Source organism: Artemia franciscana, chromosome 12, assembly GCF_032884065.1.
Source record: "Artemia franciscana chromosome 12, ASM3288406v1, whole genome shotgun sequence".
NCBI lineage: Eukaryota > Metazoa > Arthropoda > Branchiopoda > Anostraca > Artemiidae > Artemia > Artemia franciscana.
Genome location: NC_088874.1, coordinates 2,984,930 through 3,005,116, shown reverse-complemented (window position 1 = coordinate 3,005,116; position 20,187 = coordinate 2,984,930). Strand labels below are relative to the sequence as shown.

At 34.7% G+C, this 20,187-nt stretch overlaps 1 long non-coding RNA gene across 3 annotated transcripts in view; it reads left to right on the top strand.

Annotated features, from left to right (window-relative positions):
* Nucleotides 1-8,229, top strand: part of LOC136033583 (uncharacterized) — a 31,046-nt gene extending 22,817 nt beyond the window's left edge. Inside the window, exon 4 of one of the 3 annotated variants that reach the window (XR_010618958.1) lies at nt 7,241-8,229. This is a non-coding gene — a long non-coding RNA (uncharacterized LOC136033583). Of the gene's footprint in view, nt 1-5,988; nt 6,823-7,240 lie in introns of those variants that run through there. The other 2 variants (XR_010618959.1, XR_010618957.1) reach the window with 2 other exon arrangements.
* The last annotated feature ends 11,958 nt before the right edge of the window (nt 8,230-20,187 follow it).

Genomic DNA, 20,187 nt, shown 5'->3' with positions numbered 1-20,187 from the left:
GCCACTTAAAATTCATTTTCTTTTTTTTTCTAGACGCCTACAGGTCACAGCCGACATCGGATCTGGGTGTACGAAGACTCATTCGATGCGGAATTCTCCGAGTAATTTTCCTGGAAAGTTTCGTAGGAAAATCTTAACCCCCCGAAAGTTTCGACCCCCCAACCTCACCCCTTCCCGCCTTTTAACGTTGTCTGATCGGGCTGAAATTCACAAGTTAAGGTCCCTTACGGCCCAGGAGCTTATCCGCGAAATTTCAGCTCGATCCGATAACTCCTTCCCTGTTTTCCAGAAACCACGCATTAGCTACTTAATTAACGCATTTCTCTCCATAAGAGCCCATGTTAATTTGAAATTTTTTAAAGTTATTGAGAAGTTATATTTACACACATGCAAGTGATTAGCTCGGTCGGTAGAGCGTGGGACTTTTAATCCTCGGGTCTAGGGTTCAAGTCCCTTACGGGCGGTTTTTTTTCACAACATCAAAATAAAAGTGTATAATTTTGATAACACCTGGACAGCTTATCAATTGAGAGGAAACAGAATATTAGCTTCTTATGAGCAAAAGAAACATTTCGGTCATTCTATCTATTTTTTTTTCTATTTTATACAATGATTTAAAAGCGGGGGGGGGGGCGGCAGCCACCCAAGTTCCTCTCCTAATTCCTGTACGAGGAGTATAGGAATTATTAAATTACATCCACCATGGATTGTAGAAAAACGTACAGAAATAATATGAAAAAAACTTCGTTTTCTTAAAGAGTTAAAGAGGCTGCGTCCCAAAGTCGAACCTTAAAACGTACAGGATTTAGAAGAGGCAGTTGGGGGGCTGCCGCCCCCCAAACCCCCAGCTTTTAAAGACTCTTTTGTACAGGTTTTTTGTTTTTTTGCTAACCCCCCGCTCTTGGCTTCGGAATGGCCCTCTTTTAATTAACAAAAAATTGAAATGAATGAATAATGGAATAACTTCGAAAAATGTTAAACACAAGAGGACAGGAGAACCATTGCGCCGAAACTAGTAATTAGTAACAATGAAGTCCCCCCACAAAAAAAAACCTGTACAAAAGAGTCTTTAAAAGCTGGGGGTTTGGGGGGCGGCAGCCCCCCAACTGCCTCTTCTAATTCCTGTACGTTTTAAGGTTCGACTTTGGGACGCAGCCTCTTTAACTCTTTAAGAAAACGAAGTTTTTTTCATATTATTTTTTTTGTTAAAGTTCACTTTTTGTTGTTTATTTTTTAATAAGAATTTTGCAAACTTCAACTTTGAACGGTCACATTAAATTCTCAAAACTGTCTACTGTAGATTCTTTGTTGCTTTTGTCACATTATATTTCACAATTTAGGATCTGTTTTCTTTCTGCAAAAACTATAGTCAAACAGTTCCAAAATTGTTCAATAGCCCCCTACCCCCCAATTCTTTCGGTATGTCACACATGAGAAATAACCTTGTGCCTGAAGGCACAGCTCTCTACAGAATTGACATATTTCATAAACTATAATTTCTCTTTCTTATTCCTATAGACTTCACGTAGTGGCAGTAAAATGATATAGCTTGTTTCGAGAATTACTCCTTTTTTTATAAGCATGAAAAAAATAATCTAAATTTTCAGTGGTTTTTACCTTGTAAAATGCTATTTCAAAGCCAGGTAAAAAGTGAACTTTAAATATAATTGAGAATATTGCATTTTTCAGTAAGACAACAAGACGGTTTTAGCTTCTATTTCTCCTTCGAGGGGGTTGATCATGGATAATAAGAGTTTGAGTCTGTTGAAACTATAGATGATGAGTATCGTCTTATGTTCGGGGTAAGGTACGAGGTTTTTCTTGAAAATCCATAAAAACTCTCATTACCCTGATGCTTAAAAAGAAAAAGGCTTTTGCCAGCTTTGCCTCTTACTCAGACTATCAGTTTTCGTTTTTATGGCACTTGATATTAACCGAGTGACATATAGCAATCGCAAATTCTGTCTGTCTGTCTGTCTGTCGGTCCCGGTTTTGCTACTTTAGGTACTTCCATGTAAGCTAGGAAGATGAAATTTGGCAGGCATATCAGGGACTGGACCAGATTAAATTATAAACAGTCATTTTCCCGATTTGACCATCTGGGGGGGGGGGGGGAGTTGGGGGCCCATTAATTCGGAAAAAATAGAAAAAATGAAGTATTTTTAACTTACGAACGGTTGATCAGATCTTAATGAAATTTGATATTTGGAAGGATATCGTATCTCAGAGCTGTTATTTTAAATCCCGACCGGATCTGGTGACATTGGGGGGGGGGGAGTGGGGACGGGGAAACCTAAAATCTTGGAAAACACTTAGAGTGGAGGGATCGGGATGAAACTTGGTGGGAAAAATAAGCACAAGTCCTAGATGCCTGAAGGACATAATCGGAACGGATCCGCTCTCTTTGGTGTAGCTGGGAAGGGGGGGGGGGGTTTAATTAAAAAAATTAGAAAAAATTAGGTATTTTTAACTTAAGAACGGGTGATCGGATCTCAATGAAATTTGATATTTAGAAGGATATTGTATCTCAAAGCTCTTATTTTAAATCCCGACCTGATCTGGTGACATTGGGAGGGGGGATTTTTGGGGGGGGGAACCTAAAATCATGGAAATCGCTTTGATTGGAGGGATCGGGATGAAACTAGGTGGAAAAAATAACCAGAAGTCTTAGATACGTGATTTACATAATTGGAACGGATCCGCTCTATGGGGGGGTGTTATTTCTGAAAAATTAAAAAAAATAACGTATTTTTAACTTACGAAGGATTGATCGGATCTTAATGAAACTTCATATTTAGAAGGACCTCGTAACTCAGATCTCTTATTTTAAATCTCAACCGGATCCAGTGTCATTGGGGGGGGGCAGTTGGAAGGGGGGGGGACCGGAAATCTTAGAAAATACTTAAAGCGGAGAGATCAGGATGAAACTTGATGGGAAGAATAAAAACCTGTCCAAGATACGTGACTGACATAACCGGACTGGATCTGCTCTCTTTGGTGGAGTTGTGGGGGAGGGGGTAATTTAGAAAAATGAGGTATTTGTAACTTACGAAAGGTTGACCAGATCTTAATGAAATTTGATATTTAAAGGATCTTGTGCTGTAAAGCTCTAATTTTAATTATTTCGACCAGATCCTGTGACATTGGGGGAAGTTTGGGGGGGGGGACCGGAATTCTTGGAAAACGTGAAAATTGGGTTATTTTTTTTCTTACGACTAGGTGATCGGATCTTAATGAAATTTGATATTTAGAAGGAATTCACGTCTCAGAGCTCTTATTTCAAATCCCGACCAATCTTTTGACTTTTGGGGGAGTTGGAGTGGGAAATCTTGGAAAACACTTGGAGTGGAGGTATCGGGATGAAGCTTGGGGGATAGAATAAGCAAATGACCGTGATACGTGATTGACGTAACCGTACTGGATTCGCTCTCTTTGGGGGAGTTGAGGGGAGGTGTTCAGTGACTTGGCGAGTTTGGTGCTTCTGGACGTGCTAGGACGATGAAAATTGGTAGGTGTGTCAGGGAGCTGCACAAATTGACTTGATAAAGTCGTTTTCCCAGATTCGACAATCTGGGGGGCTAAAGGGAGAGAAAAAATTAGAAAAAATGAGGTATTCATAACTTACGAGTGGGTGATCGGATCATGAATTTTGATATTTAGAAGGACATCGAGACTCAGAGCTCTTATTTTAAATCCTGACCGGTATTAAGCCTCTGATTTTCCTTTTAATTCCATCTATTGATTCTTAGAATTTTGTTAGAGCTCATACCATATGGGCTCTTGGCTCTTAGCTCTTCTTGCCTCGTCACAAGTGCCATATGAGCTCTTAGCTCTTTTTTTTTCAATTAGCCAGGGCTCTTAATTCTTTTATTCTAAGGCCACCAACTTGATTTTAATTCTAAAATCTATCTGTTTTAAATTAGCCTAAAGATGTAAATCTATTACAGGTGAGAAAGAAAATTGACAACAAATAGATGGGTTTGTTAATGGACTTCTGTCAAATAAATGAAGGATAATTACTTAATTCAGGAAGGTTTAGATTTCATAGTTTAAATTATGTTATGAAAGAGAGGGAAGAAAAAGAGGTTTTAAAGTTAGACAACCGATAGAAACAAATCAATTAAATTATATTTAAGACATAATTTAAACTTAAAAATAACTTTTTGAACAAAATTGAATATTTAAATATAATTTTAAATGAAACTAAAATTTATACCTGAAATTAAATTCAAAAACATTAATTTTTTCTTGATTCAAGTATGAGGCAATAAAACTTTGAAAATAGAATCCTTTTTTATAATTTAAAAGTTTTAAGTATTTATTTACGAACATTAACGGGCTATAGGAAAAATGTAACTAAAATCATAGATATTGTTTTTATTTGAGAAATTTTAAATTTTAACAAATCACTCACCCCAAATTCATCTGTCTAAAATGTCCATGAGACAAATAACAGACATACCACCCAGAAGGAAATGTCTTTTCCATACAGTGATGTTGATTAGCTGACAAGCGATCTAGATTTGCGTTTTCCCAGTTTAGAGTAACTGTCAAAAGTTGCCATGAGAGCCTACCTGGTGTTGGTTATGACCCAGAGAAAAATTTTACCAAGAGATTGGTAAAATCTATTGTCAGTGTTCTTGCTTTACGTAACCGGTGTAATTGAAGCTGAAACCGGAGCTAATGAAAGGTATAAATCCTTTCGGGAAAGCTTAGCTTTAGGTAGTTTGGCCGTTTGGGGGAGTGGAGGGGTGAGGCTTGAGAGTTGAACATTAAATGATGAAAGGTAAAAACACGTCTGAAATGTATAAAAGTAGTACCAAAAAGTAAAAATTTGAATGAACAAAGTACGGTAGCAATTTAAGGAGTAAGGTCAGAAAGCTACTCTGAGCTGGACGCTTGGGGATTTAGATTGTAAAAATAAGTTATGATATTGAAAATCAAACATTAATTGGTACAAAGGAACGATAAAATTTACCGAGGGAGACGGGGGAATTTTTAGCTGAAGGGGAAGGGACCCAAAATAAGTAAGAAAAGAAGCAGTGTCAAGATCTAAGAGGGGTATAAGAAAGTCCTGATAAATTTGATGCAAAAATATGCAGGTAAAAGAGATGGCAATTTTAATATGATTTAGAAAAGACTAGACCGGGGAGTGGGGGGGGGGTTGCTTTAGAAAATGTATAAATATCAAACCAAAATGCTCAGAATTTTGAAGTTTTTACGTATTTTAAAAACATCTGGAAGGGTTAGTTCTATTCTAGGAAATAACTCATTAGACAGACCCAGAACCCTTTTCAGGTATTTCACTTAGGGTAATTTAAAACCAACATTTTTGAACCATAGTAACAATTCCGTGTTGTAAGTAAAGTAGGCTACATAAGAGGAAATATTGGTAGATGGATAAGAAAGTCCTTCCAGTCAAGAGGGACATGGACAGGAATATGTTAGTCTAAGAATATGCAAGCGCCTCACATTTTGGACCCCTAATTGCTTTTTATTTGGTGGTTATAGATTTCATATTTTTTATCTTATCCGGATCTTGTCTAATACCTCTGACATGCGGTTTTTTTTTCATGTGACGTAAAAAAATCAATAAAGTTCTATTTATTTCAATTTCACTTTCAAATTATGGCTCCGAAGATGTTAAACACTCTTGGTCACGGACCTTTTTAAAGCCCCCTCTCCAAATTGATATTTTAAAGCTTGCACCTAGAGCTGCTTATTCCCCAACAAACGTTTTGCTGTCCAACCTCAGTGAAGTTTCAAAACCGCCCCATACGATTTAGTACTGCTGCTCTTAATTTAAAAAAAAATGGTTGGATCCACTAACAAAGAAGTCAGAGGTGGCTCAACCACCAAATTCAAAAATAAATGCTTGGAAATGGATAAGTAATAATATTTTAGATGGGTAGCAAAGGAAATTGAAACTTTTGAGATAATAAATGATGCCCAAAAGCTGTACCAATTGCTCACTGAGACCATTTCTAGAAAGCAAGAAGAGCGCCCCACTCCAAAAGAAACAGATTGGAAATTCATTACTGATAAGATGTTGAGAACTGAAAGATGTCGAACAGACTTTAACTCTCTTCGGTCTTCAAACACTACCAACGAATCGTTCCTGGCCTCCAGCATCACCTACTTCTCCCCTTCCTCTAAGCGCCCAGGACCTTCAAGAACATATGGGGTAATGAATGTGAATCACATGACTCGTAAAGAGTAGCAAATTACCTAGCAAAGATTCAGTACTACCTGAAGAGTTGCCTATGCCTTTTGGATTTGATCTTAAAATTCGATAAAACAGTGAACGAGATCCACTTTTTAATACAGTGCTATTTTTTCAATTTTAAAACAATTTGGAGGCTGGTGGGGGGAGGTAAATTTTAAAACTCGTCTCCATTTCTTTTCAAAACTGAGCTGTTTTTTACTTTCATTTGACGCGTTTTCTCTATAGGTTCAGTGTATACTTTCCCAACATATTCAAAAGGCGAGGCTGCTATAAAGATATTGTAATAAAAATTTATTGGTGTTTTTTTTTTGTCTTCTCAGGATAGTTTGATTTTTTCTTTAGTTGTTTTTAAAGCGTCTTTATATACTCTGTATGTCTGCGTATATTCTAATATAATTTTAATGACCCGTAATTACCGTTTTATTTTTCTTTAATATTTAGGCACTGATTGATTACTGTCTTCTTTGAAGTGATTGACCTAACGAGTCAGTTTTGTTAATAATCAATAGCCTATAATCTATTTATAAGTCGACGTCTTATATAAAAATGCCTCTGGGGTTGACACAGTCCCCTAAGCTTTGGGAAAGGGTTTTAAGATGTGTCCTGGGGCATATAAGGTTATTGTGGATGGGGTTGTCATCAATTTAGAAGGAGGCTTATTTGATCGAAAATTTCAAGTTCTATTTTTTTTTCTCCGACGAGTTTAGTATCCACACAAAAACTATTAAACAAGATTTCCCTTTTTGTCACTATTAAAGAAAAAAATTATAATTCTTTATTTCGTTCCCTACAAATAATCCATATTTATCACATATTTATCACTATATTTATCACAAATAATCCATATCCACTTTTCTTATTCTGTCAGTCCATGACGGTTAGACTCTTCTTAAAGGATTTAATTGATACATGTCCTGGAGTATAGAATACTGTTTATAATACTGTTATAGAGAACTGTTTTGTAAATGTGAGCATTAATTTCTGAAATGAAATTCATTTGAATATCAATTGCAGGAAAACAAGATTCTAACGAGGATTCAAACAACTTAAAAATTGACGAAAGGAAAGAAGAAAAGGAAACAGCAAGCTCTTTTAGCTCTTTTTATTTACTATCGGTCTGACCAGACCGAGAACACTAATTACCCTAAAGCTAATCTTCTTTTTGAAGTAGGTTTGTAAAGCCAGTTCTATTGATTGACATGAATAAAAAATTGATATAAATCGACATAATTTGAGGTTCCATCCTGGGACTATTCAGTCCACATGGACAGTGAAATAAGAAAAATGGTTCTAAGGCAAAAATTTAAAGAGTATGTTAAAGTTAAATTAGGATTATAAGGGAAAGAATTAGGATTGGACCGTAAATATATTTGAAACAGAAACCAAAAGCTAAAGAAATAGAACGAATTCCAATACATTAATAGAATTCCAACTACATTAGAAAGCAAAAATGAAAGTAGGAAATTCTTACCCATTTCTCTTGGTTTTCTTTGGAGCTCTTATGAGCCTTTGACGAAACTCAGAAACTAAGAAGAGGTTAAATAAAATATCCCTCCCACTAGTTTACATGAGTTGTTCAGAAGTCAGATCGATTCAAAGGAACTTGTCAGATTTTCTAGTTTGAGGCTTCTGTGTTAAAGGACTTAATTGAATAAAGTCAGTATCCTATTCCCTTATTAAAGAAATCTGTTCAAAAAGCCGCTGATTAATTGTTCAAGTTTTTGACACGTTTTGAGTAAGGGACCTTAGAAGCAGTGATGGATCCAGGCAGGAAAGAGAGCGAGGGGTGTACGCCTCTCCCCTTGAAAAGGTGGTAGATTTTTGGTTGGGACCGTTTGCTCTGATTTGGGTTGGGATGAAAGTCATTTTTTTTATTGGTTTTTATGGCACTTGGTATTAACCAAGTGACTTATAGCGAGCGCAAATTCTGTCGGTCGGTCTGTCTGTCTGTTCTGGTTTTGCTGGTTTAAGCAATTCCAGATGAGCTAGGACGATGAAATTTGAAGGATGATTTATTTTGTGAGGAACAATTAGTGACAGTACTAAAATGATTAAAACATGATAATGCCCCATGTGCTGATAATTGGTAAAAGGGGTTCTTAAATATGGTGGTTATGGGCTTAGAAATAAGTCACTAAAGATTATGAATGTGATTTATGAAAAAGGGTAGCACCTAGGAATTTAAAGAAAATCCTAATTGAAACCTCTGTAGAACAAAAGTGATGTAAGCAAATTGTTTATTTTTAGGTATCAGCCACAGCCTTTCTAATTAAAAAGTTTCCACAGTCTAGCTAATTAATTATTATGATGGTAATCATAGTAAGAACACAGGATTTGTCCTATTGCTAGTGACTGCAATCCAGGGTATAATTTGTAGACTAGGAAATACAGTAGACAAAACTTTAAGAGAAGAACAGTGTGCTTTTAGGAAGCATAGAGAATGTACACAGTTTTACTAGGACATTAATAATTAAGAAGTGCCTGAGTTATCAATTACCTTTAGTCGTCATTTCTATAGATTATGAGCAATGGTTTGATTCAGCTTATTGAAGACCTTTATCAAAGGTATTTTCTTTTTATGGTGTAGCCCAACAAACAAATACATCAAAGTAATCAGTGCTATGTACATAAATAACAAAGCTAAAGTCAAGGTAGTAATAGAGGTTAGTAGCTGGTTTTGTTCAAAATCAAGAGTTAAGCAGTTTTGTGTTCTCTGCCTATTTGCATAGATTATTTTGATGGACTTGGGCCTAAGGAGATAAGCAAAGGCTAATGTAAAACATGGAACCAATGGGGGAAGTAAATATTTCTTGGAGTTAGATTTTGTGGATGATTTCAGCATCCTAGATGAAAGTATGAGGACAATGAATGAGCTTCTAGACGTTTTGCAAGTTCAGGATGCTACAATAGGTTTGAAAATTAATGTTTAGTAGACTAGGTTGCTAAGGCTAGGAGTAAGTCAAAATGAACAGGTGACACTGGGTAACGAAACATTGATCAAGCAGACAGCTTAATTGACCTAACTGAATACCTAATACCTACAATTAATACCTAACCGAATACCCGACACCTGAACACCTAAGTCCCAGGATATTTTTCCACTGTTGAAAAAAGTTTGACAGGATATGAAGAAAAGTCTTCAAGCCCAGATTAGAATATTGGAAGCTAAATTGATGATAGAGTTAAGTATGGTTCTGAAGTATAGGGGCTTCAAAAGAAGAGGAAGATTTTAAGATGTTTTTTTGAGAAAATGCCAATAGATTGTTTTGGGTACCCAACTGACTGACCATATTTCAAACAGTAGGCTATACAAAAATGTGGTTCTAGTTTGCGTACCTATTATTTGTTTCCTGTGTATTTGATGGTAAGACCAATTTCTCAGTGGTAAGAAATGTAAGGGATTTAACAGCTTCACAACTTAACAACTTCAGCGTTTAATCGAAGCGAGGGAAAAAAACCAAAGTGTTGCGAGTGTTCTCGCAACACTACTTGGCGAAGCCGAACAAAGGTTGCCGCATCACCTCACGTTGGCCTTGCTACGTAGATCTAGTTTTTTTTCTTACTCTTAATTGTTGCATTCTTTATAGTATATTCAGAATGTGTGCATTATATTCGATGTTAAGTACATATAAATTGAAATTGAAATATTCAACTAGTATTTACTGACGATTTTGTAAATTTTTTTTGGTTGCCACAATAGACTATTAATTTTTTTTTTGCCAAGTCTGTATAAAACATTGTGGGTACAACGAATCAGATATACAAAATTTTCGAAACAAAACTGAATATTTCGCATTAAATTCTGAACTATAAAATTTAAGGATAAATTATATGATTTTATCAGCAATTATCTCATAGTCAACGCTACCTATGTTTCAGATGTATGGTTTTTTTCAAAGAATATAGATGGCAATATCAACTTGTCATAAATGACTGATCTGTTGTATTTCCAATCCCAATGTGCCATCACAGCTATATGCTAGTATTGTTTGGATAAAACTAACGAGTGAGTATGATGTCTGAATACAAAATACATATTTCTTGTTGCTTCAACTCAAAACATTATAATTAAAATCAGTTGTTGCTAGAACCAATGTTATTCTATCAACATTTTCCTTTTCTCTGTGATTTCATTTATATTATAAATATTTCAATAGCATTTACCCTAATTCAACTTTTCAAGTAAGAAGATGTCACTTCGTTTGAAAGGAAAGTAAAAATTCCACACCTACTATAATTTTTTTAATCCTCGATCACTCTTTATCTGGGTGATATATGCTTTCAAAATTCGATCTTTAATCTCTATAGTTTGTTGCATATACTACTTATTTTCTTGCTGTGTTTGTTTCATAGTTTTCTTAAAGCAGTAAATGTATATAGTTTTTTGTTAATATTCACTTTTTGCTGTTCAACTTTTAATAAAAATTTTGTGAACTTCAAATTTGAAGGGCCATGTTAAATTTGCAAAATTAACTGTCGATTCTTTGTTTTTTTTTTCTCATTATATTACAAAATTTTTAATTTTTTTCTGCAAAAGCTATAGTCTAACATTTCCCAAATTGTTCAATAGCCCCCCCTCCGCCAATTCTTTCGGTAACACACTCTTGAGACATATCCTTGTGCCTGAAGGCATAGGTCTGTACAAAAGACATATTTTCATAAATTATAATTTCTCTTTCTTATTCCTAGAGACTTCACGTAGTTGCAGTTAAATGATATAGCTTGTCTTGAGAATTGCTCCTTTTATATAAGCATAAACAAATTAGTGAAATCTCTAATGATTATTACCTTCTAAAATGTTCTATCAATGCCTGGTAAAAAGTGAACTTCATTGAAGTGAACTTCAGTGAATTCAAAAACATTAATTTTTTCTTAATTCCAGTGTTAGGCACTAAAGCTTTGAAAACACAAGCCTTATTTTTAATCCAAAAGTTTGAAGGGCCATAAGCAAAAGTTTATGTACTAATGTCAATGATATCGTTTTACGTGAAAAATTTTCAAGATCTGCGTTTTCCCAGTTTAGAGCAACTGTCAAAAGTTGCCATGAGAGCCTACCTGGTGTTGGTTATGACCCGAAGAAAACATAGAGGCTGGTAAAAATCTGCTATCAGTATTCTTGGTATTACCTAAACGGTGTAATTGAAGCTGAAATACGCCCTAATTAAAGGTATAAATTCGTCTGGGAAAGCTTAGCTCTAAATAAAGGAGAAATAAGGTAGTTCGGCCATTGGGTGGGAGGGAGGTTTGAGCAGTGAACATCAAATGATGAAAGGTAAAAACACGCGTGGAATGTATAAAAGCAGTACCAAAAAGTAAAAATTTGAATGAACAATGTATGGTAGCAATTTAAGGAGGAAGGTGAGAAAGCTTCCCCGAGCTGGAGGCATGGGGATTTAGATTGTAAAAATAAGTTATGATATTGAAAAGCAAACATTAGCTGGTACAAAGGAACGATAAAATTTATTGAGAGAGACGGGGTTATTTTTAGCTGAAGGGAAAGGAACCAAAAATAAGAAACAAAAGAAGCAGATCTAAGATCTAAGAGGGACCTAAGAGAGTCCCCCTGATAAGATTGATGCAAAAACATGCATGGAAAAGGGATGTCAATTTTAATAAGATTAAGAAAAACCTGAAGACTGGGGAGGGGGGGGGGCTTAAGTAAATCAATAAATATCAAACCAAAATGCTCAGAATTTTGAATTTTTTACATATATTCAAGACATCCGGAAGGGTTCGTTCTAGGAAGTAGCTCTATTATAGGAAATAAATCATTAAACAGATCCAGACCCCTTTTCTGGTTTTTCAAATGGAGTAATTTAAAACCAACGTTTTTGAAACATAATAACAATTCCGTGTAGTAAGTAAAGTAGGGACATAAGAGCAAATACTGGTAGACGGATCAGAAGGTCCTCCCAGTGAAGAGGGACATGAGCAGGAATATGTTAGTCTAAGAATACGCAAGCGCCTCACATTGTGGGTCCATAAACACTTAAATTCAGGGTTATAGATTTTATATTTTTTGATCCTATTCGGATTTTGTGTAATAGCTTTGGCATGCGGTGTAATTTGATGTGACGTAAAAAAAAAAAAAAATCTAGTTATTTGAGTTTTACTTTCATTATCTCCTGGGCTCAAAGTAAATCTCCTATGATGTCAAACACTCTAGGTCACGGACCTTTTGAACCCCCCCCCCTCTCCAAATTGATATCCCAAAGATTTTTCTCCCTAAGGTTTTTTATTCCCCAGTAAAAGTTTTGCTGTTCTAGCCAACCTCGGCAAAGTTTCAAAACTATCCTAATTACGATCTAGTATTGCTGCTCTTAATTTAAAGAAATGGTTGGATCCATTATCAAAGAGGTAAGACGTGCCTCAACAACCAAACCCAAAAATGGATACTTGGAATTGGACAAGTTAAAATATTTGAGATGTGGTAGCAACGGAAACTGAAACTTTCGCGATAATAAATGATGCCCAAAAGCTTTACCAATTGCTTGCTGAGGCCGTTTCCAGAAAGCAAGAAGAGCGTCCCACTTCAAAAGAAATAGACTGGAAATTCTTTGCTGAAAATCAGTTGAGAAATGAATGATGTTGTACAGGCTTTAAATCTGTTCAGTCTGCAAACATTACAGATGAATCGTTACTGGTCTCAAGCATCACCTACTTCTCCCCATCCCCTAAGCGCCTAGGACCTTCAAGAAGATGTGGGGTAATGAATTTGGATCACTTGACTCGTATAGAGTAGCAAATTATCTAGCAAAGATTCAGTACTACTTGAAGAGTTGCCTGTGCCTTTTGGATTTGATCTTAAAATTCGATAAAACAGTGAACGAGATCCACTTTGTAATACAGTGCTGTTTTTTCAATTTAAAACAGTTTGGAGGCTGGAGGGGGGAGGTAAATTTTAAAACTCGTCTCCGTTTCTTTTCAAAACTGAGCTGTTTTTTACTTTCATTTGACGCGTTTTCTCTATAGGTTCAGCATATATTTTTCCCAATATATTCAAAAGGCGGGTTAGTAATAAAGATACTGTAATAAAATTAATCGGTGTTTTTTTTTGTCATCTCAGGATAGTTTGATATTTTTTTTTCCTAGGACACCCCCCGCCCCAAATTTCTGTTAGATTCTAAGAGCGTTCATTTCTAAATATTAATTAAAATCAATAAGGGGGGAGGCCTTATTGATTTTACATACTTGATTTACCTGATTATATGGATGATTTACCTGATTATACCTGAATTGATTTACACGACAAACAAGGTTTTAACAAGTCTTTAGTTGTTTTTAAAGCGTCTTTATATACTCTGTATGTCTGCGTATACTGTGATATAATTCTAATGACCCGTAATTACGGTTTTATTTTTTTTTTTAATATTTATCCACCGATTGATTACTGTCTTTTTTGAACTGATTGAACCTAACGAGTCAGTTTTGTTAATAATCAATAGCCTAGAATCTATTTTATCCATCTGTCAAATTATATTTTCACAATTTGTTTACCGTTTTTTTTTAGATTAAAGCTGCAAAAAGTTATTTTCCCCGATTCGACCCTCTGGGGGGCTGAAGGGAGAGGAAAATTAGAAAAAAAATAGGTATATTTAACTCACGAGTGGGTGATCGGATCTCAGTGAATTTTCATATTTAGACGGGCATCGTGGCTCAGAGCTATTATTTTAAATCCCAACGGGCATTAAGCCTCTGATTTTCCGTTTATATCAATCTATTGATTCTTAGAATTTTGCTAGAGCTCATACCATATGAGCACTTAGCTCTTGTTTTTTTAAATATTGATCCACTGATAGATTACTGTCTTTTTTGAAGTGATTGAACCTTACGAGTCAGTTTTGTTAATAATCAATAGCCTAGAATTTATTTTTTTCATCGATCTAATTATATTTTCACAATTTGTTTTGCATTTTTATAACAGCAAAATTGTATGTTTTCGACTGCGATCTCCACCAATCTACTGTAAAAAAAAATTACAACAAGAAATCGAACAAAAAAAAACATTTGAAGCAAAATATGTTTTGCGGAAAATCTTTTCCGTAAGAAAATTCCGCTGGAAAACCCCGCCCCTTCACCGGAAATTCCCTTTGGGACCCTCCTTTCTACAGACTTTTCATCTGCAGAAAATCACTGAAGGAAATTTTTGACATTAGCTTATTTCTTTAAATCGTTTCTTTGGGTTTTGTGGTTGGGGTTTGAGCTCCATTATTGGATTGAGAAACAGAATATTTTAATTGATTTACTTGTTGATTTGCAATTAGGGATTTTGGCAAATCGTTCATGTGAGCTTTCAAAAGACTCCTAGATAAAGAAGAATATACAAAAATTAATGGTTTGGTTTCCTTTCTGATTAATAAACTAAATAGAAAATTACACTAAAATGCTAAATGAATATTTTGCGAAAGTAAGATCCAAATAATCGCAAATATCTTCTATTCTATCTCTTACACTCGTTCCTCTTTCATTTACCACCTCTATTAGTAAATATATTTCTTAACCTTTTACTTGGCGCTCCTCTCTTCGTTCTGCACAATGCTTTCATATTCCCTTTGACAATGATAAGTCTAATTTTATCTCATCTTATAAAGTTGTCAAAGATTTTTTTTTTACATCTGGTTTTATATTCATAGCTGTTAAATATTTTTTTCAGTCTGAGAAATCACTCTTTATTAAAAAAAAAAAAATCGCAGTCTTTAAATTGTGATAATGTATATCATAGCTTCACATATCCCAATCCATTGGGTCAATTATAAGATCTTCAAAGAAAACATCAAGTTCAAGTTCTGTTTATTACTACATAATTTCAATATAAAAAGCCAATTTGGCAGAGAGAGGGCTCGAGGCCAAATGGCAGACAATTAAATAAACTGTATGCTATAACTACATCAACATAAAATAATATCATAAATTAACCATAATCCATCCAGGTTCCAGATTCAAACCACCAGACTGAGTTGGGATTTACCACTATAAACAACACATTTATTATTTATTTACTTAATTTATTTTTTTCATTTTTTTTTTTTTTTTTTTTTTTTTTTTTTTTTTTTTTTTTTTTTTTTTACTTTAAACATTTTCTATGAGCATTGATTTTATTTTATTTTTCAGCGTATTAATAGAAAGTTCAAGTTTGATTACATTATGATAACTTTGCCATACCCTCAATATTGTGTTTCTCAATGAAAATCTTGATCTTTCTGAAATGATCAAGGGTTGCCGGGCTTTACAAGGATTACGCGTGTTATGGTCGTGATCGGAATTAGTTCCAGAAAATAGATCGGGTTCATAAAAATATTCAGGTAGGGAATTTGAATGATGTTTTTTCTTAAATAAAATAGAATGAAAACAATAAAAGATTCAAGGGGCAAAATGTTAAAAAAAAAAGGAAGACTTTTAGTTGACGACTTATTAGGGCAAGAATCGGGAGATGGTACAAAAAGCTTAAGAATTCGGAGAGCTTTATTCTGCTGCCTTATCAATGGTAATATATTCGATCGAAAAGTATTCAAATATACAAGAGGACAGTAATTTAAGTAAGAATGAATTAGCGAAAAATAAATACACCGCAGGGCATCATAAGGGAGAAAAGGTTTAAGAAGCCTGATCATACCGACGTTCCTTGCAACCTTTACCCTCAGGCAATTTATGTGCTCCTTCCAACTTAAATTCGAATCAACTATCACTCCTAGATACCGAAGATGGTGGACTCTGCTGATTGTAGTATCACATTTTTCAATTGTTAGGGAATTAAAAGTTGGCAGTGCTTTTGAAATCCGAGAGAAAATCAGGAATTTGGTTTTAGATGTATTAATACATAAATTATTCGCTGCGAACCATTCAAGCAGATATGTAAAAACTTCTTCCATTTTTAAACGTAGTACAAGTTCAGTAGGACCACTAATATTGAGGGCTGTGTCATCCGCGAATAGAACCGTGAGGCCGAGATCTTTCATAGAATTATCAATATCGTTAATATAAATTAAAAATAAAAGGGGGCCAAGGATTGACCCTTGGGGAACTCCGACTTGTCCATCCAAAGAGATCAGTTCAGATCTCGTAGTATCAGCATCAACATACTGGCTTCTCTCAGACAGAAATGACATGATCAGGTTATTAGCAGGTTCTCGAATACCGCAATTCTCAAGCTTTCTCCGTAAAATCTTATGACAGATTGTATCGAATGCCTTTTTTATGTCAATAAATATAGATGCTGGAATTTCACCTCGATCAAGAGCATCATGAATATATTGCGTGACCGCTAGGATGGCTTGTTCCGTTGAATGGCTTTTCCGAAAACCGAACTGCGACTTACTAAAGTATTTGTGTTTTTCTAGGAAATTATTTACTCTCTTGTAAATGCACCGTTCAATAACTTTCTCAAACGCGGAAAGGATTGAAATAGGTCTATAATTAGATGGGTCTTTAGGTTCTCCTCCTTTGTGCAGAACAATAACACGTGCAGATTTCAAACATAATGGGAACTTCCCGCTCCTGAAACAAATATTCACAATATGCACAAGGAGGTCAGCTACATTAGCAATAATTAGTTTTAACAGTCGGGTAGATGAACCGTCTATCCCTTCAGCTCCACCAGGTTTTAGAAGATTAACTATGTTTATCAGCTCTTCTTTTGAAGTCGGCGTTAAAAATAGCGAAGACAAAGAAGATGGAGGTAGGTAATCTTCAAACTTATTTCTTTGTTCAGAATTATTAGCAGCTACAGACTCCTTTACCGTACGTACACCAACATTGGCAAAATGCTTATTAAACACGTTTCCTATACCAGGTCTATCAGACACCAGTTCAGGACCATGATTTATAGATTCAAGAAATTTAGACATTTTTTTCTTTCCAATAATTCCATGGATAATCTCCCCAAGATTTTTTGGGGGAACCCGAAGCTTCTGCAAAAAGTTTCGTATAATGTGACGCTTTTGCTGCACGGATCACTTTAGTTAAATTGTTTTTATATAATCTGAATTTTTCCTTGTTATCTTCACTTGGGTTCTCTATTCGGATTTTATAAAGTTGATTTTTTATTTTAATTGATCGGACAATCCCTTTAGAGATCCAAGGTTTTCTTGGCTCTTGGCGTCTTGATTTACTTGTTTTCGCAGGACACGCACGATCAAAAGCCTTTTCAAATTCTTTTATAAAATTATTAGTTGCTTGATCAACATCCTGATTATCCAAACACGGACTACGGTTAATATTATTTAATTGGTTTCTAAGAGATTCAATCGATTCTGCATCAAGCTTTCGAGTTTTCCGTTCAGGATGTTCTACTTTTGGCTTATCAAGTGTAACTTCTGAAAGGATTAAAAAATGATCAGAATCATCATAAATAATCACATCACATGTTTTCAGATCCAGGTTGGTGAATAAGTTATCAATTAAAGACGCGGTAGTGTCTGTGACGCGAGTAGGGATACGGCATGCAGGAAGCATTTCAGTACTAAGGAATGAAGAAATAAATTCATTTGCTAAGCTAGAATTATTTTGAGCTTGTTTGAGTTTAGACGGAGCAAGGAGGTCGATGTTAAAATCCCCCATAAATAGTAGTTTTTTATACCGACTTAGCATTTATCGAGATTTATCGAGTAGTTTTTTATACAGACCCAGTTTATCGAGAGATTCCAAAAATTTGGCTGGTGACCCACAAGGCGGTTTATATAACACACAGCAAAGCAGAGTTTCACTCTTAGTTTCAATTTCCACAAGGATAAATTCAAAAAGCATTTCTTCATAAAGGTTATCAAAATCCGTAATAATTTTAGTTGCCAGTTCATGTTTAACAAACATACTAATACCACCGTGTTTCCGTGTTTCTCTATTCTTAAATAAATGTTTATACCCATCTATACGAGCGAGGGGGGCAGACGACTCAGAAAAGAATGTCTCACAAGCCCCAAAAATATCAACTCCGTGATTAGCAAGGAACAACGACAATTGGTCAAGGCTTTTTAACAATCCCCTACAGTCAAGGGAAGCGATTCTTAAACTTCCAGGCGTAGGTCGGTATTTAGGGACCGATTCGACCCTCTGGGGGGCTGAAGGGAGAGGAAAATTAGAAAAAAATAGGTATATTTAACTCACGAGTGGGTGATCGGATCTCAGTGAATTTTCATATTTAGAAGGGCATCGTGGCTCAGAGCTATTATTTTAAATCCCAACGGGCATTAAGCCTCTGATTTTCCGTTTATATCAATCTATTGATTCTTAGAATTTTGCTAGAGCTCATACCATATGAGCACTTAGCTCTTGTTTTTTTAAATATTGATCCACTGATAGATTACTGTCTTTTTTGAAGTGATTGAACCTTACGAGTCAGTTTTGTTAATAATCAATAGCCTAGAATTTATTTTTTTCATCGATCTAATTATATTTTCACAATTTGTTTTGCATTTTTATAACAGCAAAATTGTATGTTTTCGACTGCGATCTCCACCAATCTACTGTAAAAAAAAATTACAACAAGAAATCGAACAAAAAAAAACATTTGAAGCAAAATATGTTTTGCGGAAAATATTTTCCGTAAGAAAATTCCGCTGGAAAACCCCGCCCCTTCACCGGAAATTCCCTTTGGGACCCTCCTTTCTACAGACTTTTCATCTGCAGAAAATCACTGAAGGAAATTTTTGACATTAGCTTATTTCTTTAAATCGTTTCTTTGGGTTTTGTGGTTGGGGTTTGAGCTCCATTATTGGATTGAGAAACAGAATATTTTAATTGATTTACTTGTTGATTTGCAATTAGGGATTTTGGCAAATCGTTCATGTGAGCTTTCAAAAGACTCCTAGATAAAGAAGAATATACAAAAATTAATGGTTTGGTTTCCTTTCTGATTAATAAACTAAATAGAAAATTACACTAAAATGCTAAATGAATATTTTGCGAAAGTAAGATCCAAATAATCGCAAATATCTTCTATTCTATCTCTTACACTCGTTCCTCTTTCATTTACCACCTCTATTAGTAAATATATTTCTTAACCTTTTACTTGGCGCTCCTCTCTTCGTTCTGCACAATGCTTTCATATTCCCTTTGACAATGATAAGTCTAATTTTATCTCATCTTATAAAGTTGTCAAAGATTTTTTTTTTACATCTGGTTTTATATTCATAGCTGTTAAATATTTTTTTCAGTCTGAGAAATCACTCTTTATTAAAAAAAAAAAAAAATCGCAGTCTTTAAATTGTGATAATGTATATCATAGCTTCACATATCCCAATCCATTGGGTCAATTATAAGATCTTCAAAGAAAACATCAAGTTCAAGTTCTGTTTATTACTACATAATTTCAATATAAAAAGCCAATTTGGCAGAGAGAGGGCTCGAGGCCAAATGGCAGACAATTAAATAAACTGTATGCTATAACTACATCAACATAAAATAATATCATAAATTAACCATAATCCATCCAGGTTCCAGATTCAAACCACCAGACTGAGTTGGGATTTACCACTATAAACAACACATTTATTATTTATTTACTTAATTTATTTTTTTCATTTTGTTTTTTTTTTTTTTTTTTTTTTTTTTTTTTTTTTTTACTTTAAACATTTTCTATGAGCATTGATTTTATTTTATTTTTCAGCGTATTAATAGAAAGTTCAAGTTTGATTACATTATGATAACTTTGCCATACCCTCAATATTGTGTTTCTCAATGAAAATCTTGATCTTTCTGAAATGATCAAGGGTTGCCGGGCTTTACAAGGATTACGCGTGTTATGGTCGTGATCGGAATTAGTTCCAGAAAATAGATCGGGTTCATAAAAATATTCAGGTAGGGAATTTGAATGATGTTTTTTCTTAAATAAAATAGAATGAAAACAATAAAAGATTCAAGGGGCAAAATGTTAAAAAAAAAAAAGGAAGACTTTTAGTTGACGACTTATTAGGGCAAGAATCGGGAGATGGTACAAAAAGCTTAAGAATTCGGAGAGCTTTATTCTG